Here is a 22,725-nt window from a genome sequence, read left to right as displayed (position 1 = left end):
TGGAAGAGGTGTGTCTCTAAGCACTGACTCCTGTGATCTTGTGAAACCCCTTCAGAGTCTGTTACAGTGAACACAGACAATGGAGCTCCTATCTATTATTCCACTCTTTGTCTTTGCATGTAAGTATTTCATTTTCTTGTACTGCATCTAAATATTCTAAACAACCACAATGTGAGGAGCTTTAATTAGTGTGGTATTCATATAACTGAAACATCACTGATCACACTTGACTCATTATAAATAAATAAAAATAATTGAGGATTAAAAGCTGATTTACTTTTGCAGGTGCCACATATGGAAATGAAATTAGACCAACCAAAACTGAAGAGTTTGCATTTGAGGGTTCAAGTGTTACATTATCCTGCAGTTATTCGTCTGCACTGACTTTATTCTGGTACCGTCAATACCCACGATCAGCTCCTGAATTCCTTGTGCCCATCGTATATGGAACAAAAGAAGATAAGCAGTCTGATGTAAATCCCAGATTCACTGCTAAACACAACAAAGAAAAGCAAAACCATGTGGATCTGGAGATCTCCTCTGCTACAGTATCAGACTCTGCTGTGTATTACTGTGCTCTGAGGCCCACAGTCACAGGAAACACTAAAACACTGTACAAAAACCTGACACATGTGAGAAGAAAAAACTATTTATAGGAGAACATTTATATGAGAATATAAAATCTATAAAGATGCATTAGTGTGTTTTATTTGCCAGACTACTTACATTATAAACTTCACGTGCTGCCAGTTTGAGAAATCAGAAATATTTATTTATTCATTCATTTATTTATTTATTACGTTTGCAATACAATATTAAATGTCTTTTATGAATATATCTTTATGATTAAAATTAATATTACAAAATATATTAAATAATTTTTAAAAAAGGAAATTGAAGTGAAATCGGATAATTCAATGTTTAAAATTGATATAAATTATATTGTGCTATATTTATTCTCAAATAATCAAATTGATCATAGATCAATTTTAGCTGTAGTACAATACATAAGAAAAAGAAATAGACAAAAACATTAGAGATTGTAACTGGATCATTGTTCTGTCCTCAGGTGTGAAATGTAAAACTTATGATGTGTCTCAGATAGGAGGGACTACACAGATCTGACACAATCTGATCACTTCAGACTCTAGAAACAATTCAGTCTGAATCATCTTAAAGTGAACACACTGCACTGCACAATGGATATTTATTCAGTTATTCTCATATACAGTCTGGCATGTATGTATATGCTATATGTATTATCTATTGTTAATGATGAGTTTAATTAAAACAAATCTAATTCAAAATGTACCTTTTCTGTATTTTTTTCAGCTGCTGTGTCTGGAAACATCACACCGAAGAAAACAGAGCTTTTTGCTGAGGAGGGATCAAATGTTACATTATCCTGTAGTTATTCCTCTGCAGATTATCTATACTGGTACCGTCAGTATCCCAGATCAGCTCCTGAATTGATTGTGCTCATCTTTGATGGTACAACAATCACCAAAAAGTCTGATGTAGATCCAAGACTGTCTGGTAAACTCACTAAAAGGGAACAAACCCATGTGGATCTGGAGATCTCCTCTGCTGAAGTGTCAGACTCTGCTGTGTATTACTGTGCTCTGAGGCCCACAGTGACAGGAAACACATCAGCTCAAAAACACTTTACCCAGTGAGAGAGAGCAAGAATATCACTGATACAGTTTTAAGTTGAAAATGATATCACATCCATACAACACACAGTACTTTCCTTCACTTTTTCATGCACCAAGTAATCCAGCCTAATAGATTTTGACACAAATATGCTATATAAAGTGTCAAATGATAATCATATTGTGCAGGCACATTTCCGCCACAGGGCTGCAGTGTTGTTAAATGTTCTTACAGTTTTTCCTCAGTCTCAGATCACAATTGAAATTCTCAAAACTTGTTCAACCTCCACATCATCTAGTCACTTGTGCACGTCATAAAAGTCATTTATCATCATTCTTTTGAACATATTGCTAATGCTTTGGTATGTTCATGCAATTGATTTTGTACAATTGTCTGCGGTTTCCTACATGAGCAATTACTTTGTCATGTTGATCAAAATGTATTATTCTGGTTCTCTGATGAATAGTCTAACCCCCCAAAACATCAAGGTAATAGTTAATTGTATAAGTCATTAAATGCAAAATGGTTGAACTAGTTGTCATAGTCTATTAAGCATATTTTCTATACATTTCTAATATACTTTTTTTTGTAAATTTGTGCTGAATTGATGAATAGCACAGGTGAATCTTGAATTTCACTAATAAGGGGAATGTAAAGTGTTAGATCAATCAATGTTCAACCAGTTCTCTAAAATAGCTCAGAGGTGCATCTCAAGACCCTTCGGTTGGCAAGCATAGACAGCGCACAACACAGTGTTATAATTTCTGACAAATGGAAGAACAACAAGAAAACAAACAGGGTCAACAGTCAGAAAGAAGAAGATAAGTAAGTGGAAGGGTAGGGAGGCAAAACAGAGGAAGAGGTAAGAGACCAAGGACATGTGCATGTTTCTGATGAAATAAGATAAGAATAAGAAATAAGAAACTATTGTGGACTATGTTCTCATTCATGGCCTTACAATGGCCGAGGCGGGCCGAAGGGCAGCCGAATGTTGGGAGAACAATGTGTCCTCAAAAATTCAAATGTTTTGTGGACAGAACAGGTGTGTAATCCAACAATGTACATTTACATTTACATTTATTCATTTAGCTGACGCTTTTATACAAAGCGACTTACAATTGCTATATATGTCAGAGGTCGCACGCCTCTGGAGCAACTAGGGGTTAAGTGTCTTGCTCAGGGACACATTGGTGTCTCACAGTGGATTCGAACCCGGGTCTCTCACGCCAAAGGCATGTGTCTTATCCATTGCGCCACCACCCCTGTACATTGTGCTGTAATACTGTATACTTTCTATAACAGTTCTTATTACTGTATTGCACAGTATATACATTCATACTATACTGTAACACACAAATAATGTATGTACAGTATATATATATATATATATACTGTATATCTAAACTGTCACCATAGTTTACATCAGGAAATACTAGCAGAGTACACTGTTATATTAATAAGATTAATTTTGACTACCTTGCTTGTTAACTCAAGGACTTGTCATTCTGATGGCACTGATATGTTCATTGATGTAAGTACTTACTTAAAACTAAGGATTTTGAGCAAGTCACAGGCTTTTGCAGGTAATCCATTATGTGGGGCTGTTTGTATGAATTGCTTTGCAAAATGTTCTTACTGGTTTGCAAATGTTAAGAATGATTCGAGAAATGTCCAAAGTAACTGAGAAAAACTGTAAGAAACTGCTCATATTAGTCTATTATTTATTTTTCTCTTTCTTTGCCTCTTTCTTTCTTTGCATAAGGAAAAAAACAGCAGCTGCATGGTTGATGCAGTATGAATTGTAAAAAAAAAAAAAAAAGGACATAAAATATTAGAATATAAAAGACTCACATTACAATACACATATTTCATGTCTGTATATGTCAGAAGGACAGAAAAGATGTAAGCATTTACTGTTAATTTCGATTTCGAAAATATGTGGTAACACCTGTGTGAAGTAAATTATTTTAGGCATAAAAGAAAACCATGCAAAAATATATTTATAAAAAGTATCATCACTTGTAATTCATGCAATGTCATGTATGTTCTACATTGCCCATGTGGATTGTTGTATGTTGGTGAAACATCAAGAGAATTGAGAACCTGTATTTGTAAACATTGTAGTGCCATAAGACATGGAGATGTACAGTAAGTTTCTTCTTCTTCTTCTTCACATTCTTTCTGTGAGTTATTTTATTTTGACATTGAACAAGTTCATTTATCAGGCCGGGGAGGCGATGGGAAAATATGTAAAATAAATTAATCTGGCAGAAGAGTTTACTTCTATTGGCTGCAGTAAAGTAGCCTAACTGCTTTTAGTTTAAATTATTCCTTATTATCCTTACATCAGAATACACTTGAAAACTGATTTGTTTCTTTACTTTCTTTTATATTTCCTGACAGAATGCAATACACAAGATTCTGTTAATCAGCCAACAGGAGTTCAAACAGCTTCTGAACATGACGTGGTTACACTTCACTGCACTTACAGTACCAGTGACCAATACCCTTATCTTTATTGGTACCAACATAAAACCAGTGGATTCCCAGTTTACATGCTCAATAAACTCTTAACTGGATCAAGCAGCAGTGAAAATTAATTCTAAATAATTAATAACAAACTATTTACTTTTCTTTAAATGCATCAATGTGACATTACTAAACATTTGCAATGTCTATAAAGTGCTGCTCACTGCTAATGCAAAAATGTATGACAATGTTTGATATAATGTATAATGATTTTTTTATGACACGCATACTGTCAGGATTATGTTTTGTTCATTGTGTTGTTCTGTTTCCCTGCCATGTGTTCTCTGACCTATAGTTTCCCAGTGTCTATCAGCTTGTTTCCTTATTTACTGATTTGGTTCACCAGTTGTTCTATTAGTTACTCATTAGTTCTCCCTGTTATTTAAACCCTGTGACTCCTCAGTTACTTTGTCCAGTCGTCGTTTGCAATCCCTCATTATGATGTCTGCTTGCATTAGTTGGGTATTTTCAGATGATTGACAAGTCCAATCCGAGATCGGCCAATCTTATGGCAGTGAGGGCAGGTGTTGCTCGGATCAGCTACAGCAGGTGTCATGACAGCAGCGCTTTGCCTAGCTTTACGAGCTGCCCTCTTTTGTTTCTCCGTTGCTCTTCAAATATTTTTTTTTTTTTTTTCATAATTTTATTTATGACAGTTTTTATACAAGCACAAAACAAAGAAAGATGCACAAAATGTATACAAAAAGTATGTTATACATAAAATAAACAAACAAAGGAAGAAAAAAAAAAAACACACACACACAAACCCCCCCCCCCCCACCCCCACCCCACCAGATAGAAAAAAAAAATTACACCTTAAAACCATACATAAACTTTAACAAGACAAAACATTAACAATGGAGTGAAGAGATAAAAGAGAGAAGTTATCCATATTACATAGGCTCAAACATATTTCAACTCTTAGAAAGATGTCTAAGGAAGGAGCCCCAGACTTTATCAAATTTTTTAGAAGCATCCACTCTAGAGAAACGAATCCTTTCGAGCTTGAGGGCAGCAACCATTTCAGCGAGCCATTTATGAAAGCTGGGTGGTACAGTGGACTTCCAGTCCATCAAGATCACCCTTTTAGCCACCACCATACCAAACATAAGAGACAGTTGCTGAGAATATGTCAATGCTAATATAGGGTCAGAACATCCAAACAATGCTAACCCCAAATCTGGACTGATATCTTCTCCAACAACGTTTGAGTACCACAGAAAAATATTCTGCCAAAACTCAGAAATCTCAGGACAAAACCAAAAAGTATGAGCATGCGTCCCATCAGCGCTCTTGCATCTATCGCATAACGGGGAAACTGAAGGGTAAATTCTATTAAGTTTAGATTTGGTATAGTGTAATCTATGCAACACTTTAAACTGAATAAGTTGTAATCTTGCATTAACAGAACAGGTATGGATTCGCTTCAGCCCTTCTTCCCAAATCTCGTTTGAGATATTAATTCCGGTGTCATTTTCCCATGCTGCTTTGATGTGATCTGAAGGAACTGAAAAATGAGATGCAAACAAAGAAACAAACCGAGTCACCAATTGTTTGGCATTAGGGGGTTGACCAAAAAGATCATACAGATAATGATCCTGAGGTAACTCCTGAAACTCAGTAAAAGAATGTTTAATATAGTGGCGCACCTGTAGATATCGGAAAAATTGTGATTGGGAAAGATCAAAGGTTTTATACAAGTGCTCGAAAGTGGCAAATTTTCCATCAATATAGAAGTCCTTAATCATGGTCAGTCCTTTGCTTCTCCACAGTAAAAATACCTTATCTGACTGGCCAGGCAAAAAATTATGATTATCACAGATGGACTGGCGCACTGAGGAACGCGTAATATTCAAAACAGTCTTCAGTTGATTTAAAATTCTAATGGAATTGAGCACAACAACATTTTTACATTGTGACTTCTTTAAAGGTACAGGGTTCGAAAAAAGAATAGCAGCAAGAGAGCTACCAACAACTGACCGAGCCTCCATGTACAGCCACCTGGGTTGGATGTCCATCAGTTTATCAGCAGCTTGATCACTAAGCCGCCAGAACATCATAGCCCTGGCATTAGCAGCCCAATAATAACGACGGAAAACAGGTAGCGCTAGACCACCCAACTCTTTTGGCTTCTGCAAATGGTCCTTAGAAATTCGATGTGCTCTATAACCCCAAATAAATGGCAAAATGACAGAATCTAATTGTTTAAAAAAAGGAATGTGGCAAATATATAGGCAGGTTCTGAAAAAGATAAACAAAACGAGGTAGAGAGACCATTTTAATAGCATTGACCCGACCGATTAAAGATAACGGAAGCACCCTCCATTTATCAATAGATATTTTTAACTTATTTATGGCTTCTGCAAAATTTAGAGTGAAAATTTGTTTAAATTTTTTCGATTAACCCTAAATAAGTGAAATTATCCTCTGTTACTCTAAAAGGTAATGACCTCCGAAACTGAGCATCCAACCCTTCCCCCAAGGGCATGAAAACACTTTTCTCCCAATTAACAGAATAACCAGAAAAAGAGCCAAAAACCTCAAGTGATTCCATTAAAAATGGCAAAGCAGAAGAAGGGTCACTCAAATATAAAAGCAGGTCGTCTGCATATAAGGAAAGTTTAACCTCAGAATGACCACATGATATACCCCTGATCTCAGAATGATTACGAAGATGGATGGCCAGGGGTTCTAAAGCTAGATCAAATAACAATGGGCTTAGACAACAGCCCTGTCGTGTACCTCGCTGAAGAGGAAAGAAAGCAGACCTATCCGAATTAGTGAGTATTGCAGATTTGGGAGAAGAATAAAGCATTTTTATGGTTCGTTTGTAATTCTCACCAAAGCCAAACCGATCCAGCACAGAAAACATATAACTCCATTCTATTCGATCGAAGGCCTTTTCAGCGTCTAAAGAAAGAACAGCTGCCTTAGAGCTCTTACTCTGATTACTGTACAAAATATTTAGCAGGCGACGTGAATTAAAAAAAGAAAATCGTCCTGGGACAAAGCCAGTTTGGTCTGGGTGAATTAACGAGGCCACATGCTTATTCAGACGGGTGGCCAAAATCTTGGTAATTACTTTTTGATCGCAATTAAGAAGACTTATTGGCCTATAACTAGAAGGCTCCGTAACATCTCTGTCTTTTTTCTTCAAAAGACATACATGTGCCTCATAAAAAGAGTCGGGAAATATTTCCTTCTCAATCGAATGGTTTACCATTCTAAGTAACAAAGGAGCAATTGCATTTGCATTAGCCTTATAGAATTCCACCCCAAACCCAGCAGGGCCTGAGGCTTTACCATTAGAAAATGAATTAATTGCCTCCAAAATTTCACAGAGAGTAAACGGTTCCTCTAATTCCTCTCTGGCACATTCATTAAGTTTTGGAAAGTCCACCGCATCAAGGAATTGCTGTCCTGTAATGTTCAGTTCAGAACAGTTGGATGAGTAAAGCTGCTTATAAAATTCAACAAAACGATTATTGATTTCTTTAGGATGTGTTACTAAAGTACCATTCTGAGATTTAATTTGATGAATGGCCCTACTAGCCTGCACACCTTTTAGTTGCCTGGCAAGAAGCTTATCTGCCTTATCACCCAATTCAAATTGTTTCTGTTTAAGTTTAATTAACAAATTAGAGACATGATCACTCAAAATAGAGTTATATTCATATTTCAACTTAAGAATAGCGTTAAGGTCACTCTGAGCTTTAGATGAACGGAACATTTGTTCTAAAGATGGAAGTGTTGATTCTATCTCAGCCAGGCGCTTACGCTTCTCCCTCCTCAAAGAGGATTCATATGCAATAATATGACCTCTCAACACTACTTTACATGATTCCCACAGACAAGAGTCTGAAACATCCCCCTTGTCGTTAGTCTCCAAAAATTGGTGTAAACACTTAGACATGTAAGACTGAAATTGTTTATCCATTAATAATTGAGGATTGAAACGCCAACAATACTGCGCCTTTGGTAGTGAAATTTTCAGACCCATAGAAACAGGGCTATGATCAGAAATCAAAATATTATTATACTTGGACTGAGTCACCCCCTGAATTAGTTTGGAGTCAATAATAAAGTAGTCAATACGTGTATAGGATTTGTGAACCTGAGAAAAAAAAGAATAATCACGAGCAGTCGGATTAAGTAATCTCCATATATCCACAAGATTCATGGATTTTATCAAATTATTTAAAACACCAACCGATTGAATAGGATGAGGAACTTGTGAAGAATGACGATCAAGATGAGGATCCAAATAACAGTTAAAGTCTCCAGCAATTATCACATTAGTCGAGTTAGTATCTGGAATAAGTCCAAATAATTTCCTGAAAAAAGCAGGATCATCTATATTTGGTCCATAAACATTAATACATGTAATCGGGAAATTATTAATACATCCGGATACAATAATATATCTTCCCGCTGGGTCAGACACCACAGATTGCATTCGGAAAGGAATAGATTTCCTAAAAAGTATAGCCACCCCTCTGGCTTTAGAGGAAAAAGTGGATTGATAAACTTGTGAGATCCAATTTGCCCTAAGCCGAACCTGTTCGCTGGGTCTAATATGGGTTTCCTGAAGAAAAATAATATCAGCCGACAATGACTTTAAATGTGCAAAAACTTTTCCCCTTTTAATCGGGTGCCCCATTCCTCTTACATTCCAACTTACAAATGTAATATTCACTTCAGCATCGCTATTACTATTAGTAGTAGTGTCACTACTCATACGGCATCTTAAAGAACATACACACAAAAATAGTAATAATCGTAGCATTATCTGGTGCAACACAAAACATAAAAAAAGAACTCAAAAACTCCCCACAGCTGCTCCAAGAACCGAAGCAGCAAGTATTCCCCATCAGCTCGGAGACAACAAGAGTGCAACGTTAAACTAAGCTTACCTTAGCCCCAAAAAGAGCAGAAATAACGAAACACACAAGGAGTAGGCTAACACACACCCACAGAAATAAAGCTGCTCTCCGCCGCGCAAATAATCATTCAACTGAAATACGTACCACGATGAAAAGAGAATAACAAAATAATCCAAAAATAGTCCACTTCAGATAATCGAGGACCATACTCAGATCAAGCTGAGTAGAGTCACACATAAAAGTTACGCTGAGTCATTCGACAAGTTATCAACAAACTTCTTAGCCTCCTCAGGAGATTCAAAAGTGCGCTCCCGCCCGTTGTGATGCAGTGTCAGTTTCGCTGGAAAACGCAGGGACCATTTCAATCCGGCCTCACGTAGAGCTTTCGTGACTGAACTGAAAGCACGTCGCCTCGCGGTCACCTCCGGAGTATAGTCAGGGAAGATGTGAATCCGCTTTCCTTTATATTCCAGAGGAAACTTTTCACGGCTCAGACGAAGGATTAAATCTTTATCCCGATCATTGTGGATCCGTGCGATTATAGTGCGAGGTCTTTGTCCTTCAGACGGCTTGGGTAGCAGAGCCCGATGAGCTCGGTCGATTTTCACAGGTTTAGGGAAGTTGTCTCGACCGAAGAGCTCAGTGATCAAGTCTGAAATGAACACAGAGGGGCGTCCCCGTTCCTCGCCCTCGGTTATTCCCACAAATTTGAGGTTTAGCCTGCGAGAGCGTCCCTCCAAGTCATTCAGTTTAGTCCAAAGATATTTATTTTCCGCACGCAAATCTTCACACACCTTTTCGACCGCACCGAGGCGTAAATCAGTCCCGTTCAGGGCACCTTCAATCTCCACCACTTTTTGTTTAATGCCGGCCTGTTCTGACTGCAAGTTAACCAGCGTGACGTTCAACGCATCCAAGCGAACACTTAGAGCTGTCATCTTGTCCTCTATCAGTTTTTTTAAATCATCTCCTTGGGCACCAATTGCAGCAAGTATCGCGTTCACATTTCCCTGTGCGATAGAATCACTTGGATTGACGTCCTCCTTAGCTGCAACGGTTTTTGAAGATTTCTTCGACGCCATTTTGCGCACACCGAATAATCGCGCTCAATCCACTTAAACTTCACGAAATATTCAAAACAACTGACAACTGGTAACTCTCAAAAGGTTGTTATCGCCTGTTAGGTGAACTGATGGTACTTAATTTACAAAAACATTCAAAATCTAGAGTCAGCGGAGAAGAGCTCTGTAAAAAGCGACTACTCCATGAACTGCGCGCATGCGCCCCCTTCAAATATTTGAACACCACGATGGATAGTGCTCCTCCATAATTTCCTGTCCTGAGCTTGTTGCTCCCAGTTGTTGGCTTTGATGAAACACTGTTTAAGGCTGTGATGTAGAGTGTCCTTGTATCGTTTCATCTGACCTCCCTGTGTGTGCTTGCCAGCCTCCAGCTCCGAGTACATGATCTGCTTGGGAATCCTAGTGTCCTCCAAGCGGACTACATGACCCGCCCATCGCAGCTGGTTCTTTATTACCATTCTTCCTGACCAAATGCAGCACTGCTGTTAGGAATATTGAGAATAGCATGGGTGCTATTACACAACCCTCCTTTACTCCAGTTTTCACCTCAAAATTCTTGGTGTATTCTCCATCAACTAGTACAGATGCTTTCATCCCATCATGTAGTGTACGCACAATGTTGATTAGCTTTTCAGGACAACCTATCTTGTTCGAAACCTTCCAAAGGGTTGGACGGTGAACGGTGTCAAGCGCCTGTAAGGTCAATAAACGCCATATAGAGGTCTTGAATACTTGAATAAACACTTGAATAAACTTTAAATTATTATTATCGCTGTGTACAAGATCAGGTTCAGTTCCATGCTTATTTTATTTACTCTATAAGCTATTCCACCCGAAAGCTTGTTACTATATACATATGAACATGTTACTTTATAAGACAGTGTGTAATATTATGTTTTTTTTATTTTTATATTTAATTAGCTACTCAATCAAAATAGTAAACACAAGTACAAGCCAAGAATACTTAGAATACTTAATTATACCTTTAAGTACACTGTAAAAAATGTATTGTCGAATTAACCGTAACTTACTGGCAACAATTATCCAGTAGTTGCTGTATTTTCATTCAACAGTAAAATTACTGTAACACTAAATACAGTAGTGTTAAGCATACTGTACAATTAAATACATTATTTTACTGTAATTTTTTACCATGTTAAAGCACAGTATTACACCGTTGATTTTTAATAATACTGTATAGTATTATACAGCTATGAAATGTTATTCTATTACTTTTATAGTGCTACTGTGTTACCTGTAGAATATGTAGAAAATCTGTAGGAATATTATTTTAACAGTTAATGGGAAATAGAAAAAAGAACAATTGAAGCTTTAACTGCACAACAAGGTTTATTGTGTATTTTTAAACAATACATTAGTAATAAAAATGTAATATAATACAACAATAAAAATCTGTTTTAAAAGACTAATGAACAATATATATTTAATAATTAAGATCAGTGAACAATTCATGTATTTCAATTCATGCAAAAATGATCCTGAACAGGTCAAAAAGAAACTTAGAAAGAAAGCAAGACAGGTGAGGATGAAGGCCAGGTGAGGAGGGTAGTGATGGTGACTAGTGGTAGAAGAGCGACAGCATTTCTGATAATCCTGCAAGGAATGATAAGCACAAATCAATCAGAGGCAAACAAAAAAACAACTAATAATCAAAAAAACCTAACTCACATTATCAACACCTTTTTAGGAGAATTTTTTTTGCCTATGGTATCCACCTTATTTTTCACGGAAGAGTGGGCACGGCCATTTATAAATGAAATGTGTCTGGCTTCCGGTGTCATACGCCTATAGTTATTTCTAGCTGTACAAAAAAGCTTGCTATGCTTCTTGATATTTTGATGTATTGAATTTGTCATAATTGTAAACACTAGTTTGTAGCACAAATATTTTTATTATTTACAGCACTTTGTTATTCATCTCGTTATTTCCATATAGCGGGTAATGAACCGGAAGTCTCGCACATTCACAGAAAATAGCTTAGGTAGGCTAATACTTTAGTTTTTACATATAAGAAACGCGTTCAACATGGACACGCAAGCGGTTTTCTGTGGTAACGAACAAATACTCTATAAAAGAGAATGAACATGTCCTGTATCAGAAGCTAAAGTAATAAATATTGAGAAGGCAATGGCCCATATTCTATATCTCTGACTCCAAATAATCGGCCACTGATCAGGGCTGCGTTTCCCCAAAGCATTGTAACCTTAAATTGATTATAGAACAATTACCACCAATGGTCTCTACGATCAATTTAGGCTTACAATGCTTACGATAGTCAGTTCCTTTCATAGATGTCTGTCGACTTTAAGCTTACTAATTTTAATGATGAAAAAGAGGTGCGTGAGCTCACGCCGTGAGAGGTGAATGTGAACGCTGAGCGGCAGCGGGTTAGATTAAATTAACGCAGATATGAGGTGTGTATAATTTAAACTAAATAACTCCCGCTTGATTGGGGCTAACAGTAGCTGCTGATCATTTCTCTTCTGTTCGATTCTCGATTTTGAATCAAATTTCATTTAGATATATGCATAGATTTGATTTTAGATTTGATCATAGATTTTAAATCTATTCTATGCATATATCAAATTGAAATTTGATTCAAAAGAGAATTCCCAATTTCAAAAGTACCGCCTCTTTTGAATCAAATCGTGACCCAAAGAATCGATTTGAATCGAATTGTTGAATCAAAAGATTCCCACCCCTATTACATTTCATTATATTTTAACTTTACCTGTTGTCTTCATTATTTAATGTATGTTTGAGAACATTTAAAACTTAAAATAAATAAATATTTGACATTGATTGTGATAATGATCAACACTGACTGATATGAAACATTTTATCAAGATGATTTTTGACCATATCACTCAACCCTATTTTTACCATTTCATGTTTTAATTAAAACTTATTTAAAGAGATGTTACAATTATAATATAAAATTAAAGCTGCAAGCAGCATTTATCGGGGTTCAAGCAGTTAAGGCCTTTAAGGCCTTTAAGAACAAAAGCATCAAAAGTTATTAAGTTTTATTTAGCAAGCATTTAACCACTGACATATATGATGGAAAAGACCATTTACAGCCAATACAGGCCATTTAACATAGGAAATATATGGTTTTCAAAGCTTTTTGACAGGTATTGCACCTTTTTGCCTGAGTCTTCTTACAGTCTTGCCTGATCTCCACCACTTTTATTAGTAGTACTCAAAGTGTGCCAATATATATGTGTTAAATTTGTTGTAAATATGTAATTTTGATAAGGAGTTTAGACAATTATATTCAGTGGCATAACGAGCCAACACACGGCATACGGCTCCTAAGATTGTGGCCAAAACTGGTACTGTAATCACTTTCAAATTACTGTAGAGCGGTGTATCCCCTCCCCCTTCCCCTGACTCGAGGTTGCCAGATAGGCTGCAGGAACGTAGGCTGCTACGTAGCTGTGGTAACTAGAGCAGAACTGGCAACCCTGAGGCCGAAACACTACTGACTTCGTGATTGGTAGATAGGTGGAGGGTGGCGCTTCAGGCCAAAACACAACATGACAACATCAACATCAGTTGAGGGCTGCAACTTCAATTTTAAAATGACAATATTCTGCCCGGACTACTGTTGTCAGTGATATAAGTATTTGAAATGAACATGATTTCTTAATGTCTAGTGATATATCAGGGCCATTTTATGATTAATTGAAATACATTTCTTACATACAACTCCTTTAAGTAGGATTATCAAGGCGGGCCCCTTGATGACGCAATTGATGACATTGATGACGTAATGTCAGCGAGTAGGCTACCATAAATAGGGCAGGATATGATCATACACAGCATATAAGAGATGAGATGACTAACAAAATCAGGAGTAGCCTACGCTCACCAAAAAACCAAAAAAACACTGGTGATAGCGCACCATAACACATTGTTAGGCCTAGGTCCAAATACATAAAAAAGATGCTCTCTTACATTATAGCGGGATTTTCCAGGCTTTCCTATGTGCAACTGCAAAGTTGTCGATTAGATCAGGATTGTGCGCACGGGCATTCTCAATTGACCATTTGCAGGGAGTTTGATTGACAGGCGATCTGACTAATCATAATCCGCCATTTTGTCCCACAAAGCAGTCAGGAGAGTTAGTAGATTAACATTGGAGGATTTAAATTTGAAAAACAAAGTGTACTGACGTCTTAGCACTTTAAAACAACATTCCTTTTATGTTCATTCATGTTTATTTTAATGCTATAAATTAACTAGAAGGAAGAGATGATTGGTTCACGAGCAGCTTTAACTGAGCCTCGAGTCTACAGCGATCTGTCAGACACATTAAAGAGTCACAAAACAGTATTTATTGTTTAAATGTCTCTAAAAAGTGACTACATTTGAAAGGTGAGACTTTTGCCGCTTTTCCATTACCAGTACCAGCTCAACTCGAGTCGACTCGACTCGACTCGACTCGACTCGGCTCGGCTCGCTTTTCGCTCCGTTTTCCATTGCAGATAGTACCTCCACAATAGTACCTGGTCGTCATAGCGACGCCGCAGGAAACTGCTGTGACTTAATCTTCTACGCGAGATACATCCGCTGCCACACACACAGGACAATGGAGGAAATCAAGTGTATGCTGTTTTTGGATGTTTTTGTTTTTGCTGTTTTTTATTCAGGATACTCCGTCTGGCGTGTGCAATGATGACACAGTTAATAGTGACGATTCTCTCTGACCAGTCAGCAGTCTGCCGTGTTTTCACGTCACATTTTAGTATTGCCTCAGCTCGCCCCAGCTCGCTTAGAACCTCGCCGGAGGTGGTACGAAAAAAAGTACCTGGAAGCAGGTACAGGTACAACTTTTACACAGTGGAAAAAGTACACTGTGTTACACTGTGTAGTGGAAAAGCGCCATTTGTTTCATATCAAAAGTACTTGTCTGTCTGCGCGCAGTCTCCTCTCTGATCCGCAATGTATTTTTCACTGCGTGAGAACTTGGTGTGGTGTGAGAGTGGCGTCGCTTGTCAGACATAGCAACAGTAACTAAAGTGGGCGGGTCTTTGTGAATGGTCATTGACAGTATGGACGGGGATTCGCCAGTCCCAATTCAAAACAAATTTCATCACAATCCATCATTGTTCATTTCAAACATGTGAGAGCATCAAAATGATCCATGGGTGAAATTGATTGGATTTAATTTCTTTTTTTTGTCAGTTCCTATCATAATTTTAACATTTTGGCGTTATTGTTTAGCTATTTACCTATGTTTTCAAATTTCCTTTGTTTTTTTGTTGTTGTCTAGATCAGACTAACGGCTTTGAAGATAACCACAATTTTTTAAAGCTCTAAATGACACTTACAAAAACCATAAGGCGAAACCTGGCATGTTTGGTATTGTTGGACTCGGCAAGGATTCTTAGGAGGTCACTCCTGTGAAAAAAACATGGGCTTCCTTGAAACTTTTAAGGCTCCTTCAAGGCTTTGTGCCAATGACGTATACTGAGTTTTTTGAGATACACCAATGTTCTCATAGACTATGATGGCACCCTGGACAAAGACACTGCGTGCCACTTTTCAGTAGACTAACGTTTGGGTGCGCTTATAGCTATTTTCATGAATTTTTTCACTGTTATAGCGCCACCAAGTGGCCAATTGTCACGATTTTTTTCATGTCAACTCAGATTGAGCTTATGAACATGTGTCCCAAGTTTAGTGAAAATATCTCATTCCGTTCACAAGTTATAACCATTTTATAGCGCCACCAAGTGGCCAATTCTCATGATTTTTTTTCACGTGACCTCAGAATGAGCTCATGAACATGTGTCCCAAGTTTTGTGAAAATATCTCTTTCCGTTCACAAGTTATAACCGTTTTATTGTGCCACCTACTGGCCAATTGTTGCGATTTTTTTCAAGTGATCTCAGATTGAGCTCAGGAAGATGTGTCCCAAGTTTAGCAAAAAAATCTCTTTCCGTTCACAATTTATAACCGTTTTAGTAAAAGTGGCCCTGGTGCTATCAAAGATTTTGGTTCCCCTTATCGACCGTTAATTGAAATTTTGAATTTTTGGGATGATTATTGATTGTCAGACTCCAGAGAATATTCTTGCAGTGGTTTGGTTCCAATTGGTCGAAAAACCAAGGAGAAGTTCGCAAAAATAGGTTTTTCAAAAAAATGCAATTTACTCGAAATTGGCGCCGAAGAGCGAGCAAATCGGAGATAGCCATTTTGTCCGCCTTGAGCCAAGGATTCCAACGATATAAGACACTTGATCCTGGGACAAACGGTCTAAGAGTTGTGAGCGATTTAGTACTTTTGGTTGCTGTAGCGCCACCTATGGGCCAATTGGGGTCATACTCTGATAGGTTGTCCCCAAATTGAGGCCTACCATCTGGCCAGGTTTCACGTCTCTAGGCCTTACGGTTTGTCCTGCACGATGCGTTTTACGAATCCTTACAATTACAATAGGGTTTCAGCATTTCATGCTTGAACCCCTAATAAGAATGAAGGCTTTTTGCCAGTTATAGCGCCACCTATGGTCCGATCTCCATGAAACTCTGCATGCTTCCTCACCATGTTCTGACACATATGCTCATCAATTTTTGTGAAGTTCTGAGTTTTCATTTGGGATTTATAGGCTTTTTAGTGTATTTTGCCACGCCCCTTTTCTAAATGACCCTGTTACAGCCACCCAAATGCAAAAGTTCAACTTTTTTTCGATAATTATTGATCTAGAGAGTCCAGAGAATTGTCCTAGACTGGTTTGGTTCCGATCGGGCCAAAAACCAGGGACTAGTTCGCAAAAGTAGGTTTTGGACAAAATCCGACATAGCAGAAAATTTTCCCTGCCTACATCCAAATCGGAGATAGCCATTTTGTCCGCCTTGAGCCAAGGATTCCAACGATATAAGACACTTGATCCTGGGACAAACGGTCTAAGAGTTGTGAGCGATTTAGTACTTTTGGTTGCTGTAGCGCCACCTATGGGCCAATTGGGGTCATACTCTGATAGGTTGTCCCCAAATTGAGGCCTACCATCTGGCCAGGTTTCACGTCTCTAGGCCTTACGGTTTGTCCTGCACGATGCGTTTTACGAATCCTTACAATTACAATAGGGTTTCAGCATTTCATGCTTGAACCCCTAATAAGAATGAAGGCTTTTTGCCAGTTATAGCGCCACCTATGGTCCGATCTCCATGAAACTCTGCATGCTTCCTCACCATGTTCTGACACATATGCTCATCAATTTTTGTGAAGTTCTGAGTTTTCATTTGGGATTTATAGGCTTTTTAGTGTATTTTGCCACGCCCCTTTTCTAAATGACCCTGTTACAGCCACCCAAATGCAAAAGTTCAACTTTTTTTCGATAATTATTGATCTAGAGAGTCCAGAGAATTGTCCTAGACTGGTTTGGTTCCGATCGGGCCAAAAACCAGGGACTAGTTCGCAAAAGTAGGTTTTGGACAAAATCCGACATAGCAGAAAATTTTCCCTGCCTACATCCAAATCGGAGATAGCCATTTTGTCCGCCTTGAGCCAAGGATTCCAACGATATAAGACACTTGATCCTGGGACAAACGGTCTAAGAGTTGTGAGCGATTTAGTACTTTTGGTTGCTGTAGCGCCACCTATGGGCCAATTGGGGTCATACTCTGATAGGTTGTCCCCAAATTGAGGCCTACCATCTGGCCAGGTTTCACGTCTCTAGGCCTTACGGTTTGTCCTGCACGATGCGTTTTACGAATCCTTACAATTACAATAGGGTTTCAGCATTTCATGCTTGAACCCCTAATAAGAATGAAGGCTTTTTGCCAGTTATAGCGCCACCTATGGTCCGATCTCCATGAAACTCTGCATGCTTCCTCACCATGTTCTGACACATATGCTCATCAATTTTTGTGAAGTTCTGAGTTTTCATTTGGGATTTATAGGCTTTTTAGTGTATTTTGCCACGCCCCTTTTCTAAATGACCCTGTTACAGCCACCCAAATGCAAAAGTTCAACTTTTTTTCGATAATTATTGATCTAGAGAGTCCAGAGAATTGTCCTAGACTGGTTTGGTTCCGATCGGGCCAAAAACCAGGGACTAGTTCGCAAAAGTAGGTTTTGGACAAAATCCGACATAGCAGAAAATTTTCCCTGCCTACATCCAAATCGGAGATAGCCATTTTGTCCGCCTTGAGCCAAGGATTCCAACGATATAAGACACTTGATCCTGGGACAAACGGTCTAAGAGTTGTGAGCGATTTAGTACTTTTGGTTGCTGTAGCGCCACCTATGGGCCAATTGGGGTCATACTCTGATAGGTTGTCCCCAAATTGAGGCCTACCATCTGGCCAGGTTTCACGTCTCTAGGCCTTACGGTTTGTCCTGCACGATGCGTTTTACGAATCCTTACAATTACAATAGGGTTTCAGCATTTCATGCTTGAACCCCTAATAAGAATGAAGGCTTTTTGCCAGTTATAGCGCCACCTATGGTCCGATCTCCATGAAACTCTGCATGCTTCCTCACCATGTTCTGACACATATGCTCATCAATTTTTGTGAAGTTCTGAGTTTTCATTTGGGATTTATAGGCTTTTTAGTGTATTTTGCCACGCCCCTTTTCTAAATGACCCTGTTACAGCCACCCAAATGCAAAAGTTCAACTTTTTTTCGATAATTATTGATCTAGAGAGTCCAGAGAATTGTCCTAGACTGGTTTGGTTCCGATCGGGCCAAAAACCAGGGACTAGTTCGCAAAAGTAGGTTTTGGACAAAATCCGACATAGCAGAAAATTTTCCCTGCCTACATCCAAATCGGAGATAGCCATTTTGTCCGCCTTGAGCCAAGGATTCCAACGATATAAGACACTTGATCCTGGGACAAACGGTCTAAGAGTTGTGAGCGATTTAGTACTTTTGGTTGCTGTAGCGCCACCTATGGGCCAATTGGGGTCATACTCTGATAGGTTGTCCCCAAATTGAGGCCTACCATCTGGCCAGGTTTCACGTCTCTAGGCCTTACGGTTTGTCCTGCACGATGCGTTTTACGAATCCTTACAATTACAATAGGGTTTCAGCATTTCATGCTTGAACCCCTAATAAGAATGAAGGCTTTTTGCCAGTTATAGCGCCACCTATGGTCCGATCTCCATGAAACTCTGCATGCTTCCTCACCATGTTCTGACACATATGCTCATCAATTTTTGTGAAGTTCTGAGTTTTCATTTGGGATTTATAGGCTTTTTAGTGTATTTTGCCACGCCCCTTTTCTAAATGACCCTGTTACAGCCACCCAAATGCAAAAGTTCAACTTTTTTTCGATAATTATTGATCTAGAGAGTCCAGAGAATTGTCCTAGACTGGTTTGGTTCCGATCGGGCCAAAAACCAGGGACTAGTTCGCAAAAGTAGGTTTTGGACAAAATCCGACATAGCAGAAAATTTTCCCTGCCTACATCCAAATCGGAGATAGCCATTTTGTCCGCCTTGAGCCAAGGATTCCAACGATATAAGACACTTGATCCTGGGACAAACGGTCTAAGAGTTGTGAGCGATTTAGTACTTTTGGTTGCTGTAGCGCCACCTATGGGCCAATTGGGGTCATACTCTGATAGGTTGTCCCCAAATTGAGGCCTACCATCTGGCCAGGTTTCACGTCTCTAGGCCTTACGGTTTGTCCTGCACGATGCGTTTTACGAATCCTTACAATTACAATAGGGTTTCAGCATTTCATGCTTGAACCCCTAATAAGAATGAAGGCTTTTTGCCAGTTATAGCGCCACCTATGGTCCGATCTCCATGAAACTCTGCATGCTTCCTCACCATGTTCTGACACATATGCTCATCAATTTTTGTGAAGTTCTGAGTTTTCATTTGGGATTTATAGGCTTTTTAGTGTATTTTGCCACGCCCCTTTTCTAAATGACCCTGTTACAGCCACCCAAATGCAAAAGTTCAACTTTTTTTCGATAATTATTGATCTAGAGAGTCCAGAGAATTGTCCTAGACTGGTTTGGTTCCGATCGGGCCAAAAACCAGGGACTAGTTCGCAAAAGTAGGTTTTGGACAAAATCCGACATAGCAGAAAATTTTCCCTGCCTACATCCAAATCGGAGATAGCCATTTTGTCCGCCTTGAGCCAAGGATTCCAACGATATAAGACACTTGATCCTGGGACAAACGGTCTAAGAGTTGTGAGCGATTTAGTACTTTTGGTTGCTGTAGCGCCACCTATGGGCCAATTGGGGTCATACTCTGATAGGTTGTCCCCAAATTGAGGCCTACCATCTGGCCAGGTTTCACGTCTCTAGGCCTTACGGTTTGTCCTGCACGATGCGTTTTACGAATCCTTACAATTACAATAGGGTTTCAGCATTTCATGCTTGAACCCCTAATAAGAATGAAGGCTTTTTGCCAGTTATAGCGCCACCTATGGTCCGATCTCCATGAAACTCTGCATGCTTCCTCACCATGTTCTGACACATATGCTCATCAATTTTTGTGAAGTTCTGAGTTTTCATTTGGGATTTATAGGCTTTTTAGTGTATTTTGCCACGCCCCTTTTCTAAATGACCCTGTTACAGCCACCCAAATGCAAAAGTTCAACTTTTTTTCGATAATTATTGATCTAGAGAGTCCAGAGAATTGTCCTAGACTGGTTTGGTTCCGATCGGGCCAAAAACCAGGGACTAGTTCGCAAAAGTAGGTTTTGGACAAAATCCGACATAGCAGAAAATTTTCCCTGCCTATATCCAAATCGGAGATAGCCATTTTATCCGCCTTGAGCCAAGGATTCCAACGATATAAGACACTTGATCCTGGGACAAACGGTCTAAGAGTTGTGAGCGATTTAGTACTTTTGGTTGCTGTAGCGCCACCTATGGGCCAATTGGGGTCATACTCTGATAGGTTGTCCCCAAATTGAGGCCTACCATCTGGCCAGGTTTCACGTCTCTAGGCCTTACGGTTTGTCCTGCACGATGCGTTTTACGAATCCTTACAATTACAATAGGGTTTCAGCATTTCATGCTTGAACCCCTAAATACAAATTATTTGACTTATACAAGGCATATTTGTTAAATGGAAACTGTGAAGGGAACATAATTACATTTTAAAACAGACTATCAATTTGAAAAATGTATGGTTTAAGTCATTTCCACCCTTTTTGGATTTTTCTAAATACAGATACAGACACAAATAATTTCTACAGATATGGGCTCCGCTGCACATCGCTGCACATTACTCTTACCTTAATGATTTTGCCAATCATATTCTGCTAAGTCCCTTGTGGATTCAAGGCCATGGTCTTCCTCCGAACAACTCTGGCCCTGTCCCAAATGGCACACTCCGGACTTGTGGACTTCCTCAGAGTCCACACTTTGGTGACGTCATGTAGTGCAGACCTATAGGGCCCTTGGCGCGAGTCCACGAGGGCGCATTGAGAGGTATTTTTGGGACAGACTCGCTCGGCATGCCGGAAATAACGGTCTGGTTGTTGTTGGACAGGAGAAATCACATTTTTGCGCTCCGACGTCTTATCTGCATGTCCACTACACAGCCTAATTTTACATTTCTATATTTTGATATTATGCATATCACCTGGGCATTAGACAATAGATAAATCATGCTTATTTAAATGATGTATACAGTTGTACATAATAATACATAATGTTCCATTTGAACTATGATTACAATTTTAAAACATAATTTAAATATATTTTTTTCAATTTACAGGTTTCAATATTCATACTATGTTTACATATGACTCAGTAAAGCCCTGCCATTCGGTTCTATTTATTTAATGAATCATAATGCGATCGTATTATTAAACACGCTATTATTATGTTTGAGACATCAACCACTGGTCGATGACCATAATGTTTGTATAAACTGTAGGTAACAACTGGTAAAATGTACATTTAGGTCATAAAAACAGTAATATTTTCTTCTCAGCCATGTCAACAATTATCCGTGAGTGAAATCTCCTCCCATCTGTTGTCTGATTGGCCTTTCGCAAGGATTCCTGGGTAGTTAAAGTGCGTGGAGCCTGCATCTATGCGGGCTTCGTGGAAGACCGCTTCAAGGGTACAAAGGGGGCGCTGCTGAGCACACTTCAGAGCGTTAAAATGCTGAATGAGACGGCCTACGGACTCGTAGACTCAGCGAGCACGCGCAATTCAAGTCCACGAGACCGAAAGTCCGCATGAAGTGCGCCATTTGGGACAGGGCCTCTTTCTGCTCACCTGGAACTGTGATGTTCATTTAGAATTTTCAGGATTTATCCTGACAAGAAACCTGTAAACACAATTTTTTTTTAAATATTTTCCAACTGAATCAAGAGTGATCACAATATGTCGCATCATCTGTAATAAGTCACATCACAATAGGGGATAAGCTCTAAACCATCACTTGTGCAAAATAAAAAGCCATTGGTGTTACTAATAGAAATCAATTTGTAACAAAATGAACATAGACTGAGGTAACTGCACAAGGTCCTGGCAGATCGCCAGGTCAGGTCCTCACAGACGTGTAAAAGAAAATTCTGATTTAGACAAAAATAATCGCGAATAAATCAATAAGAGGAATCGAAAATTTA

General features: G+C 38.8%; 2 long non-coding RNA genes across 2 annotated transcripts in view; both read right to left on the bottom strand.

Moving 5' to 3' along the window:
* Nucleotides 1–22,725, bottom strand: part of LOC309500425 — a 149,413-nt gene that overhangs the window by 106,328 nt on the left and 20,360 nt on the right. The window lies entirely within an intron of this gene.
* LOC309501902 lies at nt 8,288–9,430 on the bottom strand. The gene is made up of 2 exons (XR_014207049.1): nt 9,153–9,430; nt 8,288–9,085 (listed from the first exon to the last, which is right to left on the bottom strand). It is a non-coding gene; the product is annotated as an uncharacterized lncRNA (long non-coding RNA).

The sequence above is a fragment of the Leuciscus leuciscus genome (assembly GCF_965113295.1).
Source record: "Leuciscus leuciscus genome assembly, chromosome: 6".
In the NCBI taxonomy this organism is placed as follows: domain Eukaryota; kingdom Metazoa; phylum Chordata; class Actinopteri; order Cypriniformes; family Leuciscidae; genus Leuciscus; species Leuciscus leuciscus.
Note: the sequence above shows the minus strand (reverse complement) of the source record. Positions and strands in the feature narration are given on the sequence as shown.